Source organism: Ambystoma mexicanum, chromosome 2p, assembly GCF_040938575.1.
Source record: "Ambystoma mexicanum isolate Mex_15411 chromosome 2p, UKY_AmexF1_1, whole genome shotgun sequence".
In the NCBI taxonomy this organism is placed as follows: domain Eukaryota; kingdom Metazoa; phylum Chordata; class Amphibia; order Caudata; family Ambystomatidae; genus Ambystoma; species Ambystoma mexicanum.
In genome coordinates, this window is record NC_090923.1 from 1,338,950,136 (window position 1) to 1,338,975,719 (window position 25,584).

A 25,584-nucleotide genomic window follows, 5' to 3' on the forward strand; every position below is an offset into this window, starting at 1 on the left:
TATACAATGGCGAAAGGTGGGTTGTACAAAGTTGAGAGATATGATGCAGGGGACTGACATCCCTTTATGGAATGTAAGCAGGACATAGGTTTATTGGAAACGGATAGAATGGAATACTACCAACTGCGACACTGGATAGCTAACTCTGGGGGGAAAGGCAGCAGCGGGGAGAGAATTTACAGTGTTTGAAAGTAACTCAGTTTTTCTTCTAAGCACCTCTAGCTTTTGACACAGTCAGCCACTCCCCTTTGTCAAACAAGCAGTTCTTAGAAACAGGCCTGAGCAATACATTACTGTTCTTTGTGGATAAAATTGAAATCAGACAATGGCAAACAAACTTGTAAAGGCATCATTTGAGAACATTGCAAAGAAAGGAGGACAAATGTTGGCCCCATTGCGAAAAATGCATTTAATCAATTGTAAAACACAAAAGAAATTAATTAAGCCGAAAAGGCTTTTCTCAGACAAAAACAATGCAACAAATTTAACAAAATAACTTTCTATGCTCACCCTATTTCTGAAATACCCTTTCTTGCAAAAGAGTTAGAAGGTAGTAATTGAATGGATACAACTATTGTGGAAAACTGAGTTCCTATACCCAGCACAACTGGGTTTCAGATCTGACTGTTGCACTAAACACCACCACAGCAATCATGGATTAACTAAAAGGAGGCAGATGCTAGTGGTACTGTGCCCCCTGATAGTACATCAGTTACCGGCCTTCAGTCTGTCCAAAATGATTCCATGATTTACTGTGTGGAAGCCTGCTGGTGTCAGAAAATAGGTGCTGTGTTGGTTAACATACTTCCTCCACAAAAGAAAACATTGTACCAATGTACGTCCTGTAATAAAATCTTGTGCATGTGTGGTTCGACAGGACTGACCAATTTCTCCATTACCATTTAATCTGTACATTCAACCCCCAGCACATGAGGCCTCATTGATAGATCTAAGAGTTAAACCCACTTTGAATTATGCAGTTGACACCCACATATTTATAAAACTATCTGGGAAGAGTAATGTTGCAGCTACAAAATGTAGAATTTGCTTGAAAGCTTTACAGATCAGGATGGGCAATAACTAAAAATAATTAAAACAGACGTTTTTGTGATTAAAGGAACCACTAATCCTTGGACTAGTGTTCTTTGGCACCGTCCACTCCCTTCAGCAGTAGGATAAGAAATCTGAAAGAGTTGGACCCAACAGTTGATGAACATCAGATCTCGGTAGTCAAAACACTTTCACAACATGCATTTATTGAAATGTTCTACATAATACAATCCACAACATTTTAAGTCCAAAAAAGTAAACAGTAGAACAAATCATCATCAACGGTAAACTATAACCTATGTAAATCTAAAGAAATGAAAACGTCCTACTATACCTTTTCTTACCACATGAAGCTATGGCGATCAATGCTTTAATTTCTCCATGACTCGATTTCAGCAGCATCATTTTTCTGGGAGTACAATCTAAATTGATTGTTTGGCTGCAGAAAGTACATAAAACTGCTACCCACATTATATAGATCCTGTATACATGTGATCAATATTATGGGACTAAGGGCTCTGCACTGGCTCCCAGTTCACAACAGGCTCTTATTTAAATTCAATGTGCTTGGTTTATAAGCCCATTTAGAATAACATATCGACCTCCACCTCAATCAAACTATACATCAAATGGACCCTTGTAATTATCATCAGTATAGGCCCAGATGATGCCAAATATATGAAAAACCTTACATTCTCTCGACATCAAAGTAATGGAGCACCCTCCCAAAATCTCTTCGGCAAGCAGCTAATCAATTTAGATTCAGGACCTTTTTATAATCGAATTTTAATTTCTGTTACTAGATAGCCTGAATGGTCTCGCTAATCGAGATGTTATGGCAGGAAGATACCCATGAGTGTATGCTGCACTATACAATACCCCCCTCCACTCCCCAAAAAATATCTAGCTACATCCTTACAGATTCAAATAATCAGGCTCATTATTCATCTGACATGCAAGGCAGCAAGTAGGATCATGGCAATGTATTAACTGGCATTTCAGAGGAAGCCATATGTAGTGAAGGACTGGGTATGCAGGAAGTGAGGATAGATTCTCTCACAAACAAGCCCCTCCCAATCATTTCTCTTCCCCAACCTCTGTTGCTCAGGTGTTTCTATCAACTCGCTCATCTTTCAGACGAAAGTAAATCATGGGGGAAAACTCCCCCCCCCCGCCCACCATCCCCAGCACCCCCACCTCAAAACGTTCAAAAATGGGGAAAACAAATATAAGTAGTATTTGAACCAAAGTAATACATTCATACTTCTGAGTAATATAACAAATTACCTCTCCATCACTGTCAGCATCAGAGCTGGCAGGTGATGAGCCAGGTGTGCTGCTTCTGGATGTGGCTCATGTTCCTTAATCATATTTCGGTTGGAAGGTATACACCCTGTCCAACCTGTAGTCCATCATTTCGTGAAACTTTCCGTGCTTTCCTCATCTTGGTGTTTTGATGCATTTGCCTCAAACTTAAAATTAAAACGGCTACTTTATCAATTGCAACAGGAAGGGGGGTGTTCCTAGGGCCAATTGCAACATTGCAGCAGGAGCGAACGTAATAGCAGGAACAGTACAGTCTATTTAAGGACTTCAAATGAACTTCAAGCTCACTAGGGAAAGGAAGCACTTGTTGATAAAGGTACAACATTTCAAATGAGTGTACACTGTGGTACAGGACCTAAAGTTGAAAACAACCGAATAACACGAGGCACTGCTAGTTGTGGATGTAGGACTTCTGCTCTTATACAAGGTGCAGAAGCTTAACCAGATTAACACATTTGGCGTTCCCCCTCAAATAAGCACGTTTCTAACCAAAACGAGGAGTGATGTCATCAAAAACGTGACATTAACCCGCCGGCAGGAAATAACTGATTGTAGGATTGCCTCAGAGAACGTAAAAGGGCACGTTGGTGATGTCTGCATTACACAAAGTAAAGAAATGAAGGACTTCTCACTTTAACGTGCGCTTAAGGGTTCGCAGAACATTCATCAGAAAAACGGAATTGACCAACCGCATTTGTTTAGTCTTAAATCATCAATAAGCAAGTCAAATGTCAACCCGGTAAAACGCACTGCTCCGATGTTACGTGGGAAAACGAGGCGCAAGGCTACCCAAGTTCACACTGGGCACAAGTAGTCTCAATAAAAGATCGCTAAGGTTTAGGTAACGTGACAAATGAAACGTTCTAAAAGGGCAAATGTGCTTTTTCACAGCATTGCAGCCTGCCTCTCACTTATTCCTGTAGGGCCCGGTGATCCTCATCTGCGGCCTGTGAAGATGCAGACAGTAATCCGTGCACTGCTCTGTGAGAGGAGAGTAGCCTCTTCACCGATAGAAAGCCCCACAGTAATGCTTGCGTTTTTAAAACGCAAGATGAATTCTGTGGACAAGGTCGGAATTGTGTATTTTAATGGCTCCAGCACAGAGTGCGAAAACGTATTTTTTAAGACAAAATTAGCATTGTCTAGGGAGTTCATATCCCGGTACAGTCCTTCAAGGTCCTATAAGATAACCTTCAAAAAAAAATCTGTTCGGAGAATGTCAGGCACAGTGCAACAATAAATATCATGTGACTGAACTCGCCCGCGAGCAATTAAAACTATGTGTTCAGTTTGGCGTCTCGCATTCTGACTTCAAGAGCGCCGGTGGTCATCACGGTATCGGTGTTCAGGCTGAAGATCCGCCCTCTGTCTGCTCAGCACACACGTACTAAATTGCACATGTTAACAATAGAGCAACGCAGTCGCTGATAATATCTGTAACGAATATGTCCTGCTACGGGGCAGAGTCCATATGGACATCATCTGGCCCATTCACATGTTAACAGCTGGAAAAAGCAGTAAGGAATGCCCAATTCAAACAGTGTTTATTATGGCCCGGTTAGAATCGGAAGAATGAGTACAGCACATACAATATCCAGTAAGTGGCAGTGCATCCCAGAATGTCAGAGAAGGTATTAACTAGGTAATGTTGGGACCGTAACCGTCAGTAGTCCTACTCTTCCTCAAAGTACTCGTCAGGCGCCTGCCTCCATGACCGGAACCCTTTCCCCAAGATTTTTCTGCAAACACCAATCTTTTCTCCTTCTAAAGCATAAACACCTCCCCCTCCCATGATGAACCACTTTCATTTTCAATAGCACAACGTGGGCCCATACAGAATCTCGAGAAGGGAGAGCTGGCTGCAAGTAGTGTGTCTCCAAAGATTAGGAGTAATGAAAATTACTGTAAGAAATCCTGCATTAGGTCAACGACCCTCTTCCTCGTCCCAGCACTTACTTGTGAGGTATTCCAAAGCTTTTACAGATGGATAGATCCAAAAGTAACTCCACCAAAGATGTATTCAACAATGCATACCAAACTACTGGAACTCAATACCCCTTTCCCAAAAGTCACAGTGCTAGGGAATGGAATGTTCAGTCTGTAAAGATCAGCCCATGTAGCTGCCCTAAAGATGGGCTGAATCACAAGGCATACCAATAAAGGACAAGGGGCAGACATTCCTGTAGTCCACCTGCCCTGAATCACCTGGCAGTTACTGAGCTGCGGCTGTATATGCCTACTCTATGGCCCACTTGATCCATCTGATGGTCAGAACAGATGTCTTCTACCACGATTATTACCCCTGAAGATTACAGACTGTCAGATTTGCTAAATGGCGGAGTTCTATCCAAGTATGCCAATATAGACATTTAGGTCCAGCACGTGTCAGAGCTCTTCCTCTGGGGATGGTCTCTCTTGAAAGGTGGCCAGCAGAACCGGTTCCTGAGATTGGTGAAATTTGTGCACTACTTTTAGCGGAAACCCTGGACACACTGCAGCACTAAGGAGTCTGGAAAAACCTGCAGATACGGATGGTTGTATGATAAGGCCCCAATATGACCCAACCTTCTAGCTGGGGTAATTGGAGCCAAATATATTGCCTTCATTGATTTTAGGATACATCGATTCTAAAGGTTAAAACAGGGGAATCCTAAGTGCTTTCAACACCAAAGGAAGATCTTATGCTGGCAAGCCTACTGGTACCATCAGCATGGCATGTGAAAAAGCTGGAGTAGCTTAGACCCCAAATTATTCTGTTTTTAGACTGGCCCCAAGGTTCTCTAAATAGCTTTATTGCTACCCACTACGCTGACAGGAAATATATCGCTAGACTCATCTCAATCCCTTCATGCAAGAACTGGAGAATTGATGGGATAGCACATTTTGGAGGATGTAAGCCCTTATCCTCTCACCCAAATGCAACATTTTTCAAATGCTTATCAAAAACCTTATGCGTAGCTGCCAATGCTAGGCAAATTTAATAGTTCAAACTTCAGACCACCCGAATTTCAGGTGGCTCAAAAAGTTCTAAACCGTGGAACTTCCCAACGTTCGAACCAAAGGTTTGAACCCGCTGGCTATGTAAAGAGTCATGTGGCTGAACTTTATTCACTTTTGGCCAGCCTTCAGAAAGGCAGGAGGTTTTTGTGGAGGCAGGATTTGGACATTTGGGAAAGTGACAATAAAGAGTAGTTAAGTGAGATGAAGGGTTGGGAGAGGGTGTGCGGGGGGGGGGTTTAGAGCAATATTTTAAAAAAGGTCATTAGCATTTTTTGATAGCTTACTGCAACATTCAATTATCCATTGCACAAGTGGCATTGCACGGGAGGAATGATTTCCTCCGAGTGAGATCAGCTTGTTAATCTGGTCCAAGGGGTACACGCACAAGACTGGGCAAGACTCATTGTCGTATGGAGAAAAGAAAAGCAACACCTGGCAGGATAAACTGCTAGATGTTCAGGGAGGCAAGACGTACAGAGTCTAGAAGTGAGTTAACGCACAGTGCACGTGCCCCAACGCGACACAGTGGCACAGAGAATACCCTAGCGTTGCTTGTGCCATTGTGCAGACATTTTGATGCAACACTTGCGGGGGGGAAGTTTAAGATCCACAGAGACAGGAGATAACCATCAGTGTCCATCTCTTAAATTGAAGTCACTGCGCAGGAGCCCTTGGGTTACACCAGTGCAGGGAGTAGTCTTTCAGCACACTGTGTGCCATTTACCATCTCTGGTGAATCACAATGTAAGGAAGTTAGACATTTAGGGAGAAAAGAAAAAGCAGGGCGTCAGAGTCTCTCATGGACTGAATCAATGTTGCACATGTCATTTGGGAGACAGTGGTGAAGAGAGGAGCATAGCATCCCCGAGCATAGCTTGTGGTATTGTGTTGACAGTTATATGACACTTGTGGTGGGAGAAGGTTAGACATTCAGGAATGTAGGAGATATCAGTAACTGTCCATCTCTTGAATTGAGTGAACTATGCAGGTGTCCATGGGCGACACTCTAGTTCAGGGAGGAGCAGAGGATCTCCATGCAACTTGTACCATCGTGGACACGCTCAAGTGACACTTGTGAGAGGATGTTAGACATCCCAGGAGGCACGAGATACCAATCAGTAGCCATCTCCAATGGCCATAAAGATCACAGAATCACTTCAATTGAAGGACCTGTTCGCCTCTTGCCTACTGCACTTCTCTTCCCAGCATGGCTCCCCATCCTAGGACACTCTAGTCTGTAGCAAGAACTATGTGGGGGATGAAACCCCAGAGGAATTTTTGAATACCAGTCATGAATTTGGGGAATCTTTCAATTTCTGCAGTATGGGAATGTGTATACCGATAAATTGCAGATCCCGGCATGGCTCCAATTGTGATTTCTGGTGCAGACCCAATGATCTCAGCAATCTACAGGTTTCCCAGAGTGCGAACTCTCAAGCGCTCATTTATTTAGGATCTGATTATTCAATCATCCAAGAATGGGAAGACATTCACACCCATTCTTTTGCAATGCTGCATCTATCGTGACGTTTTGAGCCCAAATGGGAGCAGTTTGAATTGACAACGATACCCTGTTACTGTGAATCTCAGGAATTCCTGACAATTTCTGTCTATAGGGACAAGAGAAATAAACCTCCTGTAGGTTTATCGATGTTCAGAAAGCCACATCTCAGATCATCAGGCTTATCCTTTGTAGTGGCTCTATTTTTAATTTCTCCAAGGCCATCAACGTATTCAGATTTTCACACCGAGAACCAATTGAGATTTCCCCATTCGGTTTTGGCACAAGAATTTGACAGTCGAAGTCCAGATTCTCCCCCTCCCCGAGAACCCGGGCTATTGCCTGTTCCTCCCATAGCTCCAGTATTCTGGTCAGCAATGCAAGTCTCTTCCTTTTGGAAGCAGAGTCTAGATCTGTCGTGATGGGTCTTGTTGTGCTGACCATTCTATACAGTAAACAAAGTGGATAATGTTATTCAAACACCAGTCTGAGGGCAGTCTTCAACACTCTTAAGAACCAGCGGATTCTTGATCCCACTGGCCTGGCATCAGGACTTCTGGCACAGGGGTTGTGTAGACATTTTCCGGGTGTTGGCGCGACACTCTTTGCCCGAATGTCCGATGCAGATTTCAAGATAACATCTCTAATCGACTGAATCTGGATGTCTTCCCACGAGTCTTGGCCAATGTTTTCCCTGCTGCCTTAGCTTATCAGCATGTCCATCCAATTTGAAGGCGGTTTAGACCTAGTCCTCCAAGTAGTCTCCTGTGACGAATCCCAGGAGTTAGTCACCTATCCCCAAGGGGAGCCACTCCCTTTGGGTCTAAGGAGGTGAGCCCCCTACGCTTAATACCCCCAAGGGGACATGGTAAGCAGGATCCCTCTGGGGTGATGCCACACCCCCTTGAGGGACAGGAAAAACCCAGAGAGGGACAATAGGCACCATCCCTTTTCTCCAGATGCCAACACCTTTATGGGATATGTGGGATCAAAGATGTATGATAACCAGAGCTTAATTTGTAAGAAAAGAAGTGCCAGGGCCCAAATATCTTTTAGCATGCCTGTTACACATTGGGGTTGGCTACTCCCCGCGGCTGCTCATTACGGTCAACATATTTGTGGTTAAAGCTACAAATCCCACCTGTTAATCAAGGGTAATGGATCCACTATGCGATTTACAGCTATCAATCGACATAGCTGTGTCTGGAAATACAATACATTTGTAAGTGTTTCTTTAAAACACATTGTTAAAATTTTTCTCCGATTCTTTCGGTGGCAAGTGCAACATGTTAACCATCTACCCACAGAACAAAAGAGCCAGCATGCTTTCCTCCTATAGTAAATCGATGTCCAAATGAAGGCAAAATCATTGTTTAACTGATGAACTAGGCTATCAAACACTGCAGCAGGATTGTCTTTTATAGGGTGCCACTCACGACTCCTCTTCACTGACCTGGACCGTATATTGGGGCTGCTGGCTGGTGACCGTCCTATTGTTGACAACCCACCATGATGGTTATTGCAGTAGAGAATTTCTAGCAATGTAGGTAAGTGGAGCAGCATGCAGACAAGGCCAGCATCAGTGCCCAGCATTGTCAGAGTCCAACTCATTGTTATTCATAAAAATGGATAAATAGCCCTGCCAACCAACCTAAGTCATCAGGTTCATGAATAACAATGAGCCAGCCCATGTAGAGACGCAGGCCAAAGCACACTGCAGGGCTGCACACTGCAGGGCTACACACTGCAGGGCTCAAAAGTAAGGTTCAATGAGTAGGAGCTAAAACCAGCTCCTAGGTGTCAGGCATCCCCCAGTAAGCAGGAGCTACAGCTAGGTAAAAAGGAGCAAGTACACAGCGAACCACAAATCTAACTTCCACACGAGATGCAAAGTTTAACTTATTGGACATTATGTCTGATCTGATGTATCCTAGATGTGTCCCAGTTCTTCTTTATTAACATTTTCAGGTTTGTAAGGGAACACTTGGACTGGGTGAGCCAAATTTAGTTCCTGGTAGATGTTGGTTTCAAGGTAATCCGGCTCTCCTAAGGAAGAGGAGCTGGAGCTAAAATAGCTCCCAGAAATTTCGAACCTTGCACTGTTATATTACTATGACTGACTGCCTACCAGTTAAAATAATAAAGTTGGCAAAACACCACAACATAATCAAGCTGGAATCAGCAATAAATTAACTGTTTTATATTATTTGCAAACAATATCATAATTGTTCAATCAATATATGATTTTGCACACATTACGATCTAAAAATTGTACACCACCTAACACAATTTCAACTTGCACGAAGAATAGTTATTTCAGTAATGGGAACAATAAGAACGAAGTGATTGTAACACCATGATATAATTGACTCACTAAATGTAATATCTATCAATTGATGTGCGCATGCCTTCATACTGACCAACGGTGAACTCCCTACATATAGGTTGAGTAAGCACCCTACAGAGCAGTTATGTTGACTCCCAGAATTATATGTCTTTTTGAAATGCTCTTTATGGTCAGTGACATGTAACTCAATACTGTTTATTGAAATAGTATTTGAGTAGTTCTGTCTCAAACTACAATAAAATACAATGATCAACAAAATAAATAATAGCTAAATACTTTCATATGACTCATTTTGAGTGATTAATCACCCTCATCAGTAATGGAAATTAAGGGGAATTTACATACAGCCATCATTATCCTAAAGTAGTTTTACAAACACATAAGTGAAATGAGTTTCACATCCAATATAGCTCCCATGAAAGATCGTACAGGCTAGATGTTCCTCATACATAAAGCAGGAAAAAAGGGTAGTGTTCAAGAGGTGATGAACCGCGCACACAGTTTTCACAGTTAGCAGGTGAAAAAAACATTGGATAAGCCCTTTCGACAACGTAATAGTTATTCTTCATTCTATGGTTTACTGAAATAAGATCAGCTCATTGACGATGAACAGCAGAGAGGATGTTAGTTAACTCTCATTTCTACCAATTCAGTCCCTGTTCTGACATAGAACTATCTGGATATAGGTATGACTTTCTTTGACCAAGATTTTAGTAAAATATAGATGAGAATGGTAGTAACATGAGGGAACTAGCAAACAAAGATTAGTATCCATGTTTGTTATGGATGCATCTAAATGAAGTCCGAGAGTGTAGACATTTTGGTTAATCATTTGAGTATTAGGTAATCGAATAACATTTTAGTGATTATTGTTAGTTGTATTTATTTAGATTCTTCCAAAAATAATTGGTTGAAGGCCTATTACCGTAGAATAGCTTCTTGAGGATAGAAAATGGTGGCTTGTGGGGCCATACGGGATCGAAGTTTGATTTAAGTAATTTTATAAAAATAGTTAAGCTTATTTGGACAAAGGTCAGAGAGGATATTTATTTTTTATTAACTGTTCTAGAATTTATGAACATTTGTATCTGTTCCTGATGGATTGCCCCTGAAATGCATCGAATGATTAAAAAGGACACAAATTTGGTTTCTTTGAATACAAGGACGAAAAATGATTGGAAGATTGTTACTCTGAATATATTGTGGACTTTCTAAAAGTTTGTGGTGTATGCATATAGAATTTACCTAAAGTACATGGTTTGATATTTTATGTTAAGATTCTCCTGACACATTTTTGATGACCTTCTGCAATTGTATGTTCCCAACTACACAGTTTAAGGATCACTAAATTAATTGGTTCTTGTTTAAATATATTAGTGTCAAACCTTTTTTTGGAACCAAGAATTCTTTTTGTGTTTAAATATATAAAAGAAATATATAATTAATAAAGAAAACTAGATTTGGGGATTCCCCTGTGTGAATGCACTTTTACTACAAAGTGTTCTTCAGGAATTTATGGATTATTCATTTTTAGTGTGGGTTTTAGGGTGTGAACCCTTACAGTGTTTGCACGGATATCCTTTGAAGTATACAAAGAGTTATTGAGATTACATTTGACACCAGCGTGCTACCACAACAGTTCCTTTTCCATTGTTTGAGGTATACAAGGTGTCAGGCTATGTTGGCATATGCCGCAACGAACCTCCGGTAGTTGCAGAATCTCAGGAAAAACTGCAACTAATGTCCGAGGCCGTGGCCAGGTGAGAGCATCCATCTTTGCCAGGTCCACGGCAATGCCATCCACTGACACAATGTTTCCCATGTACTTGGCGCTTGCCCGAAAAAACTGGCAAAGTTCACACATTTAGCCCTTGCACCCATAGGCGATCCAGCACTTTCATGAGCATCCTGTTGCGTTCCTCCAGGGTCCTACCAAACAATGTCATCAAGGTAAAAGAGCACCTCTAGGAGAATTATATTGCAGAGAGTCTGCTCCATAAGACACTGAACTACACTGATACACTGGAAATCCCTTGGGGCATCCTGACAAACTCGTAGAATCAGAGAGGGCAGATGAAAGCGGTATTCGCACGATCCACTGGGTGCATGAGAATGTGGTAAGAGCCACTCTGCAAGTCCAGGACTGAAAACCACTTACTCTTCAGGCAATCCAATGCCTAGACTACCCAGGGCATGGTGCATTAGTCCAGAATAGCGCATGTGTTAAGTCGACGATAGTCTATATCATCCGGACATCCCAGTTCTCCTGAGCGAGAACGATGGGAGAAGTGTTGGGGCTCCTAGACTCCTGGAAGATCATTTGGGTGGTAGCATACATGGTCCACGTTTCTGGGGTTAAGAGCCGTAATCCCTCCCTAAAGGGTACCTCGTCACTCACACGGATCATGTCCATCAGGAGGAGCTCTGGACTTGATTGCTCTGAAGATACACCTGCTGGCACATGTGGTGCATAGAAAACTTGCTGGAATATCGTGGTTCAGCCAACTACCAACCGTACAGCCATGTGAATATCGAGGAATTGGTTCCCATCACCAGCAGTGTTGAAGGTTCTTCATTTCGCTTACTGCATCCCAGAGCAAGGGTGTCGATTGGGGTGCAGACTCCATCTATATCACATGGAAACTGCAGTCTGATCTGGATGCACCACAAATATTGCTGGGACTGTTTCCCATAACAAGAAGGTTCAGTCCAGCCAATGGTTTCAATGAGATGAACAAGTTACTTACCCCTGGTAACGTTCTTTCGACTGGATGTACCTCCTACGTATTCCTCATGTTTTATATTTGATATCCAGCTTCAGCTGCTTCGGAAAACATTTTCGGCAGAGGGCGCTGTGCATTCATGCGGTCGACTCAATGTCCCTCGAGGGCCTCTGTCTCGAGGATGATTTCATCGAAGCCAGTTGGCTTCAGTTCTGTTTTTTCTTACAGTAGAAATATCCACATAACCACAGGAATGACCATACTCCACTATGAAGGATCGAAAGCTGTAATAGCATGGGTAATTCTACTGTGGGGTAGGTTGGTAGTGCGATGAGGAATACGTGGGTGGACATTCAGTCGAATTAATGTTACCAGGGGTAAGTAACTTGTTCTTGGAATGGATTGGGTCCTCCCACGTATTCCTCATTTTTGGTAGACTCCCAAAGCAGTATTAGATTCGGTGGAGGGAGTACGAATTTTAACCGCATGGAGGACTGCTTTTCCAAAGCTCCCATCCTGACCGAGGGAAGACTCCAGGCAGTAATGTTTTGTGAACATGTGAATAGTAGACCACGTTACTGCCTCACAAATACCTTATTGGTAGACCCCTCTTCAGGGCTGTAGAGGTAGCTATGCCCCTGGTGGAATGGGCTTTTAATCCTTCAGGAGGACCCTTACCTGCCAGTCTGTCATTCTGAAATTACCAGAATGATCCACCTGGATAAGGTCTGCTTCATAACAGCCTGACCCAGTTTGTGGCCTGTATAGCCAATGAAAAGCTGATCATCAATGCAAAGCTTTGACAGCCTAGATATATAAAAGCTCAGTGCTCTACGAGGATCCAACCTGTGTAATCTCTCCTCCTCCTTACCAGGATGAGGTGGGGGATACCTACGTGAAAATGAGAAATGATTTTGGGTACGAATAAAGGCTTAACCCTCAGAACAACCCTAGCCTTATGGAAGGTAGTAAAGGGTGCCTTGATGAAAGTGCCTGCAATTCACTCACTATGGGCTGAAGTTAGAGCTACCAAGAGAATTGTTTTAAAAGTTAACCTTAATGGACATGTGTAAAGGTTCAAAGGGTGCACACATTAGAAATGTTAGTACCAGATTAAGGTCCCAAATTGGTACCTGGAAAGGAGATCGGGAGAGGGAACACATTGGTGAGCTCCTTTACAAATTGAGTCACCAGTGGAATCTTGAAATATGAACATTCTTCAGACAAGCACTTAAAGATGGACAGCACAGCTAAATAGCCCTTAATAGTTCCAACCTGGAGCCCCAGAACGATAGTAGAAAGGATAACAGCTCGGGTGTTTTGCACAGAAAAAGGTCTACATTCTTGTCTCTGCACCAGCATTTGTTCAAACGGCAACGGTACAAAGACTTTGTTGCTGACCCTCTGGCCAAAAGCAAAATCTCCATTACCTCATCCGGGAGGTCCCAATCCTTGCATCTCAGCCTCTCGGAAACCATGGGTGAAGGCTGGGTGTTTTAACCTCTGGATGGGGAACCAGACACTCCTCTAATGAGAGAAGGTCCTCTCTTTGTGGAAGACGTATTAAAAGGGCAGATGGCCATGTCCAGAAGGTCCGGGTACCACTTCCTACTGGCCCAATCTGGGGTAATTAGGATCATGTATTTCCCAAACTTTCTCAACCTCCTGATCACGTGAGGAATGACAGGGACTGGAGGAAACGCGTACAGGAGGGGAAAACTCCCAGTCTACAAACGTGTCTCCTAGAGCTCCTCTTGGGGGAAATTCCCTGGAGCAGTACCGATCGCACTTCCGATTGACACTTGTCCCGAACAAATCCACTTGAGGGGTTCCCCAAAGGGTGAAAATCTCCAAGGACTTCCCAAGATAGTTCCCACTCATGGGAGACTGTGCGCTGCCAGCTCAGAGCGTCTGCCGCAGTGTTCTCTTCTCCGGCTAGGTGAACTGCCGACAGGGAGATTCCTTCTTGAATTGGCCAGTACCAGAGCTGCATTGCCTCTGCACACTGGTAGTGACCCCTACACCTCCTCTTTTGTTGAGGTAGTACATGGCCACTGTGTTGTCCGTCATTATCAGGACATTCTTTCCTGCACAGAGGGCAGAAAGGCCTTCAGCGCTTGTCCGATTGCCCTCAGTTCCAAAAGATTGATATGTAGTTTGGACTCCGATGGAGAGCAACGACCACTTGTCAGATGGTTGGTGTGGGCTCCCCACCCAGTGAGGCCTCCATCACTATAGTGTTATCTCCGGCCATGGTTGCCAAAACGGTTCTCCCTTCAGAATGTTGTCCTCGCAGGCCCACCACAGAAGATCCTGCGCGACCCTGCTTGGAACCTGAAGTAGGTCCAACATCTTTCCTGATAACTGGGACCATTGAGTTCTGGGAGCCCATTGAAGGGCTCTCATTCTCATGCGGGCCTCTGGCACCAGAAATATGCAGGATGCCATGGGGCCGAGCAGAAAAATAAAATTAAACAAAAAAAAAAAAAAAAGGCCGGGAGACGAGAGAAATTTGGTGACCATCTGTAGAATGTCTTGAGCCCTCATTTCGGGTGCCGAACAGCTCAGATGAACTGGAGTTTCTGAGAAGGAGTCATATGGGACTTCTTGTGATTGAGAGGGAAGCCCAGTCTGTGAAGAGGGTGGCAGGTGACGTTGAGATGATCCAGGACTTGTTCGGAAGAACTCGCCCTGATCAGCCAATCGTCCAGGTAGCGGTAAACGTGAATACCCCCTCCCGACACTCGCTGCCACTACCAACATCAGTTTGGTGAAAAACCTTGGGTGGAGGTCAGCCAGAATGGCAGAACTCGAAATTGATAATGAGAACCGCCAACAGCGTACCTCAGGTATTTTCAGTGCTTGAGATGGATTGCTACATGCAGATAAGCATCCTGAAGGTCCAATGACAGCATCCAATCCTGACGTTGGAGGGCCTGAAGAATCTGAGAAAGTGTGACCATCTTGAACTTGTCCTTCCTGAGGAACTTGTCCAAGTATCTCAAGTCCAAGCTGGGTCTCAGTCCTCTGTCCTTTTTGGGTAAGTATTAGGAAATATGCGGAATACCACCCCTTGTTCCTCTCTGCTACAGGCACCAGCTCTATAGCGCCTTTCTCTAGCAGCGTTAAATTTCCTTCACAAGGAGTGTATCTGTAATCTTCAAAGAGTGGCTCCCCAGTGGATTGCTCCGAGGTCTTTGCATGAAAGGAAGGCTATGGTTCCAATGCCCAAGCATCCAAACTAATGTCTCGCCATTCTTCTAGATGCTGAGACAGTGTGCCCCCCACTGGTGAACTGTGACGCAAGACCTCAGAGAGGTTTTGAGGCAGCTGATGCAGTGGCAGATGGTAAAGATGCCCCTGCTTGAGCTGGCTTTGCACCTCTACCTCATCCATCACAAGGGAACTTTCTTTGGCCTCTTTGACCAGCCATTCCTCTCGCTCTTCCAACTGAGGAGTATTAGCGAAAAGAGCTACCCCTCAAAGTCTGTACACTAGGGTGAAAAGGCTGAGGCTGCCTAATAGCGACACCTAAAGATTTGGCTGCCGCCTTAGAGGTCTGCAACTTCAAGACTTTCATCAGCCTTGGTGCCAGAAAAAGGAGACCCGTCAAATGGTAAATTGAGGAGTCTGGATTGCACATCCAGTGCAAAACCAGACTTCCTCAACTACGAAAATCTGCAGATAATGTTGCCAGTAGCCAAGGCTCTTCTGATGCAGTCAGCAGAATCCAGACCTGACTGAAGAGACTCACACATGGCTTCTTTGCCATCTCTAATCATGGCTAAGAACCTGTCGCTTTCATCCCCCTCAGGAATGTGCTCTGTCGCCATGGATATGCAGTCCCATAGAATGAATGTACATTTTACAAGGGCACATGTGGAGTTGGCCGATTGGAGCGCCATACGCCCTGCAGAAAATACCTTCCTTGCCCATCCATCTACTCTTTTTTCGTCCCCATCTGTAGGGATGGTAGGGTAATCTGTTTGCTTAGAATTTGCAGTAGCTGCCTGTACTACCCAACTCTCTGGAGTGGGGTGTTTAGACAGGTAGTCGTCGGGGTTACTACTGCAAGGGCAGTGGTACTTGGTCAATTTTTTATTCAGTGGATTGGTTTCTGGCGTCTTCAATTCGCTGCCACCCTTTTTTGGAGAGCAATGTGGAAAGATAGTATAGAATCTGAGGACCCTTATCCAGAATGTCCGTCAGATCATCCTGTACAAATGGTAACAGAAGCCTACTCCACATATATTCGACTACCTTGAACATAAACTGTCTATATGACGCACCAGCATGCTCCCCAGCCTCTGGTCTGCCAAGCTCTGGCTCAGGTAAGGTGTCCACCCCACTAGCCGTCTGCAGATTGTCATAAAGGTCTTTCAACCTTGATTCCTCATATGCTTTTTCAGGCATCAAGGGTTTGATGAATAGTGGATTTGACGCTGGAGGAGAAGTCTAAAACTTTTTTGAAGGCGCCATTGGTTTTGATGGGGCGCTCGACGTCTATTTCGACGGCGCTGCTGGCAATGATGGCGCAGCTGCCTTCGGCGAAGGCGACGTCAATGATGAGGGCTTGGCTGGCGTCGAGGGCGCTCGACTTATGCTTACGGCTCGACAAATCTTTCGATGATACGTCATCACATCAAGGCCTCAACGGCTCTCAATGAGGATCAGGTTTCCTCCCGGGATCGAGGGCGCGCAGGATTTAGGTCAAGCCCTTTCCTTACCGGCTTCTTTGGATGGCGCAGTAGGAGCATGGCTTGCCATGGGTTTCTGCTTTTCAAATATTTTTTGCATCTCTGCTCGGGGTAGTCGGTGTCAACGAAGAAGACATACTCGCATATGAAGTTATGAAGCACGCTGCATTTCTCGAAGCAATAACATTTGTGGAAAAACAGAACTGAAGCCAACGGGTGCTGCGTCTTATATGACATCATCCTCGAGACTGAGGGCCGCAAGGGACATCAGGTCGACCGCATCATTGCACAGCACCCCGTGCCGAAGTTTTTTTCCAAAGCAGCTGAAGCTGGATATCGGATATCAAAGATGAGGAATACGTGGGAGGACACAATCCAATCAATATGCGCCAGGTTTTTGCTGTAGAACGGATTGTACACAATGGCCACCTGTGAGCCACTATCCATGCTTGTGCCTGTCATCCAGCAATGATCGCTGTCAAGGTAGCTGGTGGTCCTACGACTCCTTAAGGTACTTCCCAATATGTACGGGTGCTCTGATAAGTTAGGGACGTCAGACAGGCAAGAATATGAACTTGTACCCTGCTTCACAATCAACAAGCTTTAAAGAATCTATAATGCTGTGCTGGGCTTCTTTAGGGTGGCAATGTTTACCTTCAGCAGCAACCCTACTATTTTAAAGTCTGGTACGCACTTTTCATGCCATTCACTACCTAGCAGCTTCTGTTTTTACAGTCTCTGAAGGGCTTTTTCCACTCGCCTCATAAGTTAGCCGGTCAATCTTTTTGCTCAAACGGACTCCAGCAGGGGGCCATGATCTTTCCCACCCTGGGAGCTAGCCAGTTGCACCCTCAACCATGGACTTCTCAACCCTCAGAAGCGCAGCAGTGAAAGGGTAGAAATGGCAGCATACTGCCCTGCCTTTCACCAAGAACTTGTGCCAGAAGCCAGGACATTCTTTAGCTGGTGTATTCCAGGAGAAGAAGGTCGCCTTTATACTAGAGAAGTAGAAATAGCAGGGTTTACAGAAAACATCTTTGAACCTGGTGCCACAAGCACGTACTGTGACAAGGAAGCGGGACGTAGTAGAGGTAATGCATGTTTCTGAACACCCACACAGTCCCAAACTTGCATATTCTCAAATGTACATAGATCAGTTTCCTGCACAACTAACTTGCAGCGGAATGATCATCAGGTTTGTCCAACTCCAGGACTCGAGGGCCGGATCAATGTCAGGTTTTCAGGATGCCCCTCATTAATATTAATGAGACATTTGCATACAATGATTCTAAAACGGTATGCAATTTTTTCCTCATTAATATCAATGAGGGATATCCTGAAAACCCATCGGGATTCTGGCCCTCGAGGGCCGGAGTTGGACTGCAAATGGAGCAGAATGTGTGGGAAAAGTGCGCCCAATAGGAAATTCCTGTGGTTAGGAAACGCTAACATTTTTAGGAATATTCGAAGCCATGTGCAGATGTTATCTTTGACCACATGCAGGTTTAAAATGACGGCCTGTGTGCAGATCTCAGGTTACCAATGCGAAAATGCACATATGTAGCAGTACCATCAGGCTCATGTCTCCCCCACCCCCCTCCCACCATGATCCAATCCACGCACAATGGCCTTTAGACGGTCAGCCTTCTTGAGAGGATTCAGAGATTATAAAGCCACTTCCCATGCGTGAAGAGTTGATCTATTTGAATCAGGCTCGGTTCCGTTGGAACACAAACCCCATCATCAGTATACCACAAGGCAGAAACTGAAGAGTTTAAATACTTATAACGATCCAAGTGTGCCAAATGATAAGCGGGATGCCAGTCGGTTCTGCCGTTATGAGAAAACACAAAGGGCAAGGCAGCGGTACACAGCGTAGCAGCAAGCCACGTTGCCAAGTTTATCAAAGCAGCAACAAAGCACACATTCCGCAGCTGCACATGTTAACCAACAAAGAAGGACTCGATGCATTGGCACAGGCCAGGAGTAAAAGATTTGCTTTGAAGAAGCGTGTTCTGCTGAATTGTATGACACTACTTAATGACAAAACGAGGTTACACCTATTCCGAATTGTCCTGTCCTTTTAATGAACACCAACTGCACAATTAAAACATCGCACTTTAAACCCTTCATAGCCATAATCAACGCTAGAATGTGGCGGCTGATAGTAATCAGCTTTGATGGCCACGAAAGAGTAACATGTCTGCACAGCACTGCTCTCAAACCCCCAAAACGCCGAGCCAAATCGGCTTATAGATGCACAGAGCAGGAGTCGGAACGCAGAGCTGGCGAAAACAGTCGATGTATGCCTGTATATGCATTCCAGTTACTCACGTATAACAGAGATCGCAGGTAAAGGACGACTAGGAGAAACACTGTGTGGAAGCAACTATGAAACAGCGCTGCCCACAAGCAGCAGAACCATGCCGCTACAGCTCTTGCTAGGTTTCCTTCAAAGCTGCAGGACAAACCTTTGCCTTTGATACTGTATTCAAGATGGCAGTGGCATACCCATTTTAAGCATAATATTAATGTGTACCATTTACCTTCAGATGGGGCAGAGGGGATAGAATACCCGCCTGAAATCTCGGTCAGAGGATTGCACTTTTACAAAGACGACTCCTATGGGGACAGATGTTTTGTTGAAGCAAGTATAAACCTCTCTGTTTATGCACATCAAGGCTTGTGTTGTGGAAACAGCACCCGCCTAACCTGTGACCATCACCCAACCAATCAACAGGACAATAGGGAAGGGGAAGCACCTCTTGCAATGGAGCCTGCTGAAACAAGAACAGGAGAGACAGGATCACCATAAGCCGGCTGAGAGCAGGAAAGGCTGTTCAAAGAGTTAAAACACTAGAGGGGGAAAAGGCACACGTCACTTGTTCTCTGACAGATGGGCAAAGGGTGACAAGTAATCTCTTAAATGCTCACAGCCGACTGTGTCAAGAAGGGATAAAGCAATTAGTTCACTTTGTTGCCCACTGCCACAGAAGATGGACTGCCGTGGAAAATGGTGGATACAGAAACTTCACATAACATGTACACTTACATGTACAGCAAAATTTGGAGGGCGTTACTATCAAAGCACAGCTGCAAAGTGGCACAAAAACCTAAGATACATGAGAAATAGCCATGGTCAGTCGCAGATGTCCTTTACAATGGACTACAGGGCAAGCCACTTAACGGGCGCGAGAAAGTCTCGTTCTTGCTAATCGTGTCTAAGTGCCCAAGAAAACCTGGACAAACATTTCAACCCAAAAGAGCCAGGACCGGGCGATACTCCTGCCCTTGGATGAGAGACTAATACAACCAATCTTCTAAAACTCACCAGGTCACTACCCTTTAAACTCGTAATGAAATAGCCCAATGGTCGAAAAGAATTAAATCGCTAATTAGGACATTTAAATACAATGGATTATACATAATAACCAAAAAGTACTGTGCATCTCATGTGGAAGTTCGATTTGTAGTTCATGGTCTACTCACTCCTGGTTACCGAGCGGTAGCTCCCGCTTACTGGGTGATGCATGTACCCAGCCCAACCAAAACAAATCTGGATTTAAAGTACATTACTACAGGATTTTTCCATCGATTTGCATGGTCTTTAAATCCCCCTTGATTCCAGAAAATCCAATTGTGTTCAGTAGATTGCATTTAGCTTAATGCACTCGAAATATGTTAATTAGTAATTCTTAGTGGTAAAAACATTTCGAGCCCTGGAAAACAATAACCTACATTATGTGCAGAAACAAAAACAACGGACTATAGAGAAGGGGCTGCTTAGACAGCATGGTCAGAAAGTAACAAGCTAATCAAAGTCAACTCTTGGCAGATAAGGGTGACAAACACTAAATTTGAGCAAGGCACTAAAGAAACTTCAATAAATACGGATGCTGTAAGCAGCCCCCTGACCCCCCCCCACCTCCCTGGGTAAGGTACGTATCTGGCCTTTTACTCACTTAATTCTTGGGAATATGGCACATTTCTTTTTCCTAGTCATCCCTTACAAGGCTATTCTTAGCCGCAGCCCCATAAATCATGGAGTTCACTGCTGACATCAACCTGGGAAGAGTTATGATCTGTTTATTTAACACTTTCCTGTGTTGGTCATTTCATCTAGCAATACTTTGAGTCTGTAAAGTGTACCATTTGGAAAAAAATTGTGCGTGTGTGTTTCACTTTGTTCAAATGCTTTGATTTTCTGTGTTACAATGTTATTTAAGAATTTTGCATCGCTAATGTGCATTGCAAATTGCTTTGACACTTTAGGAGTTTCATTAAAATTGGTATTCTTATTGAGCCCGATTTTGATGATTGGTGTAGTACAGTGTAAAAGTGTGTTCTAGCAAGGGCTGCATTTTTGTGTTTATCTCTGCTGTTTTCATTGGTTTTAATAAAGCCTGCTCCGCTGAAGTATCATTTTTCAAGTTTACTAGTTATTCGCATAGGCATTTCATACTAGGTTTTCTCTTCATCTCACAAGCACATCAATGACATTTAATGGCTTGGGATTTTTGATGTGTTTTAGTTTCACGAGAGCCTCTGAGCAAGCAGCCGTTTGGCATTTCTCATTACGAAAGGCTTGTGATGTTAAATTAGTAGATATGTTTGGTATAGTTTTAAAATATTAAAAGTGTTTGCATGTGTGCGTGTGTGCATGCATGAAAGGGAACATTCACTTGTTAGTCATAGCAGAGCGAGCAAGGCATGGCTCGACGTGTGGTATGAGTATTACTTTTACTACGCCACCGTCCCCTGCACTGAGGAGGTAATAATTCATACAGATAGGGAGGGTTAAAATCTACCAGTAATTATTTGATGGCCTTTTATATAATTTAAATGAGACATTAGCAGTACTTCCCCCATCAGAACTAGCTATTATTTTTTAAATGAGGCCAGGTCAACACTTCCCAACATTGCTGCATGTATTTTTAGTAGGGTTTACTGTGCTAGTACTTCCCAACAGCTCTGCTATATATTCAAGGACAGTACCCTAGCTGCTCAGCAGAGCGGTCATATGGGACAATGAACTATTCACAGCAGGGCTAAAGAACATTTGGAGGCATCATAACCAGATGTCACGGCTCGCTCCCTTCGCTCCCGTTCCCGCCACTTGGGGGCATGTTTTGGGGTTTCTTCCCTACTGGACATTTCCTCCGAACCTTATGCTACAGTGTCCTGATGAATTGGGAGCGCTAAAACCTTATTTCCCAAATTACTTCCCTTCCGGATCCATCCCAGGTTTTTGGCAGCCAGCATGCTACTGCTACTATAATCAAATGACTATGCTTCCCAGAATGCCTGGCTCACTGCCTCACCTCCTCCCTTGCAGGACAAGGCTGGGTGGAGGATAGGCAACACCTGTGGCTGCAGGTGCAGCAGGCGACACGCCTGAGGGGTGTGCTCGTTAAGCAGCTTTAAAAGCCTCAGTCTGCTTCAGTCCAGCGCTGGTCATTGTTGCAGCGTTCCTGTCGTGACTGGTCCCTTGTTCCTGGTTCCTAGTTTTTGTGCCCAGTTCTAGTTAGTGTTTCTTGTTCCTTGTCCTGGAATTCGTATTTTGTATGCCTAATTGATTTCTGCCTTTTGGAAATCCCTTTCTCCCTTTCTCTGTCTGCAGGCAGCCTTTCTCTGAGCTTTCCTTTTGCTGTAGCCCAATTGCCTGTGTTCACTGTTTCCTAGAAATTGCCCTTTGCTACTGAAAGACTTGTTGCATTAATCTTTCCTTTACAGGTTTAGTTTCCTGCCTTTTCACCTTGGATGGGTGGGAAAGTTTCCCTTTTGAAATCGTTTTCACTGCTCCTGATCCTTGCCTTCTATTGGGATCCATGCCATGTTTTCCTTTACACTTTTACATTTATTTCCTATTTTATTATTAGGTGTGGGAAGCTGTTGTAACTAGCTCCTGTGTGATTATCTTTTGTTTTCCACACTGTACTATTCCTTCTTGCCTCTTGACTTGGGTTTAGGTATTTAGTCATCCTCACTCTTTGCCTTTACTGCATTCTGGGTTCTTGTTTGATTTACAGGGTTGTGGGTTAGTACTGACTTTTGAGTGGTCTTTCCGGTCCTCGTGAATACGGACATCCAAGTGGTCTTTCCGGTCTTCGTGAGTACTGGCATTCATGTGGTCATTCCGGTCCTTGTGAGTACTGTTTCCAAATTCCTTATCCAGTACTGTCTAGAGTGTCAGCTTACAGATTCTGTCCCTGCTTGCCCTCTATGTGGGCTTAGCGCTGTCAGTATCTGTAATAGCATAGTGGGTAAGGAGTTTGCCGACTTTCCTTTCAGTCATAAGGAGGTTCTAAGTGCTTACCCTACATTCCTTTTCTTATAGTGGTATACACGAGTCTTGGGTATTGAATGCACGTTGTTATATTCAAGGTTGTTTACTGTGTATTTTGTGCACATTTCCCCTGCCATATCCATCGCCTTCTTCCTTTCCTGACAGAATGACCAGCCGTTGTTCCCGTTCAAACATGGCCAGATTACGAAGGAAAGGCAGCAAGGCCTCTAACAAGTCTATACAGAAAGCTTCCCTTACAATTACCCGTGAAAATCGAATCTCTGCTCCTGACTTAAATGAACTCCTTGACACGAATGGGTATTTACGTGCAAAGTATTTTTCCCACTGGGTGGCCCATCGTACATTGCCTGATCCTAGCTCTGTCTTTAATTCTGATCCAGAGTCTATGTCCGCACAAGCCTTAGCAGTGGAAAACAACACACTGCAAGAATTTATACACACAAGTACCTCTGTTATTGAACCCCATGACTCCGGTTGTGCTTTACCTCAGATTGAACAGTTTCATGATTCAAGCATGAAGAATGGAGGGGTTCCTTGCATATCTTCTGTTTTCTGCCCTCAGTCTACAGCTTACTCCTCTGCACAGATTCTTACTGTGGTCACTAATGCCAAGGGGTCTGATGCCAATAGTCTGCTTAAAAGAAACACAGACCACGTCGGAAGAGAGAGTATAGATCACAAGACCTGCAAGCAGTAGATGACAATATACAATCAATGCACTTCCAGATGGCTAGGGCAGGATCCAGCCCTGATGCCACCATGCCTTCCCCTGTGCCTACTGATAGGGATGTACAGTTAATGCGGGACATGCTAAAAGCAGAATTTGAGGAGTTAAAACAAGAATACATTTCCTTAAAAGAGGAGAATAAGATGTTACAGTCTTTTCTGAATACACCTCCAACTTTATCCGTTGATGAAGTGAATACTGTTCAGTCCCTGAGTGCGGAGACTTTTGTAAATCATGATACTTGTCAATATGTAAGATCTATTGGGAGTGAAAGTCTTTTTTCAAGCACAGAGCTTATTCAGGGCACAGGTTCTGACAACTGTCCTACCGTTTGTCAGGAATTGCTGTTAGTTGAAGATTCACAAGCCACTCCTTTACCTGAAGCTTCCTGTGTAGCAGTTTGTCATAACTCTGAGCTTGAACACATACATGCTTCTGATTTCAAAACACAATCCACAATGGTGGCATACACAGAATCAGTCACAACTGTAGGCTTAGGTGCTGCCCTTGATCTAGCTGCTGAGACTGAAGTAGACATTCAAGCTGATGTGGAAAACAATGCTGCCTCTGTGTTCGCTCTTCCTTCTGCCAATTTCGGTCACTACGAGCAGTCAAAGACAGTGCAGAATTCATGTTTTGATGGACTCATTCCACAGATTACTGAACCAAAAACCCGGCAGGCGATCCCTGAACTGTTGATTGTTAATCAGCCACTTTCAGAAGCTAAGACAGAGGAATGGTCAATTGACGAAATCCTGATTAACAGAGACTTTACTATGGTGATTCCTCTGGTTGATTTTGACTTCTACAAAGGAAGAGACTCTGTGTCATCCACTAAGGAGAGGGGTGGCAGGGGTACAGCTCAGACTTTGGTTACTGGTGCCAAGGGGTCAACTGCCTTAAAGGGGCTTTCCATTTCTGAACCACAAGTGTGTCTGCCGACTTCTGGGACTTCAGACTGTCCTCCTACTACCATTGACTCTTCAATAATCCTGTCCACAGCTCTGCAGTCATCGTTGGCACACGTATCTTCGATCAATAAAGGAGTGCTATGTCTGCCAGTCACCCAAGAGCCTTCACCATGTACGCAGTCAGAACCAAAGACCTTGACAAGTTTGTCTTCAGCTAACAAGACGGCTCCAGCTTGCATGCCCTCAGCCTCGGAATTTCCTCTGGCATGTTTGTCTTCGGCTACAGTGACTCATCCAGCAGATTATCCTTCAGCCATGGAGCCTCCGGTAGTACATTCTAGGTGCATATCTTCGGTCCCAGAGCCTACTGCTAGTTTGGCTTCAGTTCATGAGAGACCTGTGTCCTGCTCAGCCTCGCTGCCAACATCGGAGGTGTACCTGTCTACACTGTCAGTTCCTGCTGCATATTCCTCTGCTCCAGAGATTCCTCCTGAATCCCAACCATTTACTGATGAACGTTCATCTTGCCCTTCTTATGCTTCAGGGGGATCACCAGAATGTCTGCCTTGTACACAAAACAATTCTCCCAACTACTTGACTGTAGCATCAGCGCCTCCCGAATATGCAACATCTGAGCCTGAGACTTCTGCCAGCTCTCTCTTCAGAAACATCAAGCCGGCTCACGACTCGGGAGGGCCTTACATGCAAGGCCGCTGGACTTGCCTGGAGTATTACGAGAGAGAAACGGATGCCATCCACCACGGCCCAGTCACCGAACGAGTAGCCGACCAGGATAGCGGGCTGGACGGTCCGCGTTTGGAGTCCGGTTTGGATCAACCGCTTGACAACCCTTTTGTTGCCGGATCCCACATGAGTCTGAGGGAAGGGACGGGCACGGCCCTCCAGCTGCAGTGCCAGTTGGGTGCTAGTAGCCAAAGGAGGGGAATGTCTGCTGCAGTTCAAGATGTGCCTGTTTTTGCTCCCGCTGCTAGTAT

General features: G+C 44.4%; 1 protein-coding gene across 2 annotated transcripts in view; it reads right to left on the bottom strand.

Moving 5' to 3' along the window:
- Nucleotides 1–25,584, bottom strand: part of PRPSAP2 (phosphoribosyl pyrophosphate synthetase associated protein 2) — a 746,926-nt gene that overhangs the window by 684,325 nt on the left and 37,017 nt on the right. The window contains exon 1 of one of the 2 annotated variants that reach the window (XM_069645687.1): nucleotides 19,191–19,210. The exons of the other annotated variant lie outside the window; for it this stretch is intronic. The gene's annotated coding sequence lies outside the window, so the exon portion shown is untranslated. Of the gene's footprint in view, nucleotides 1–19,190; nucleotides 19,211–25,584 lie in introns of those variants that run through there. 2 annotated transcript variants of the gene reach the window in all.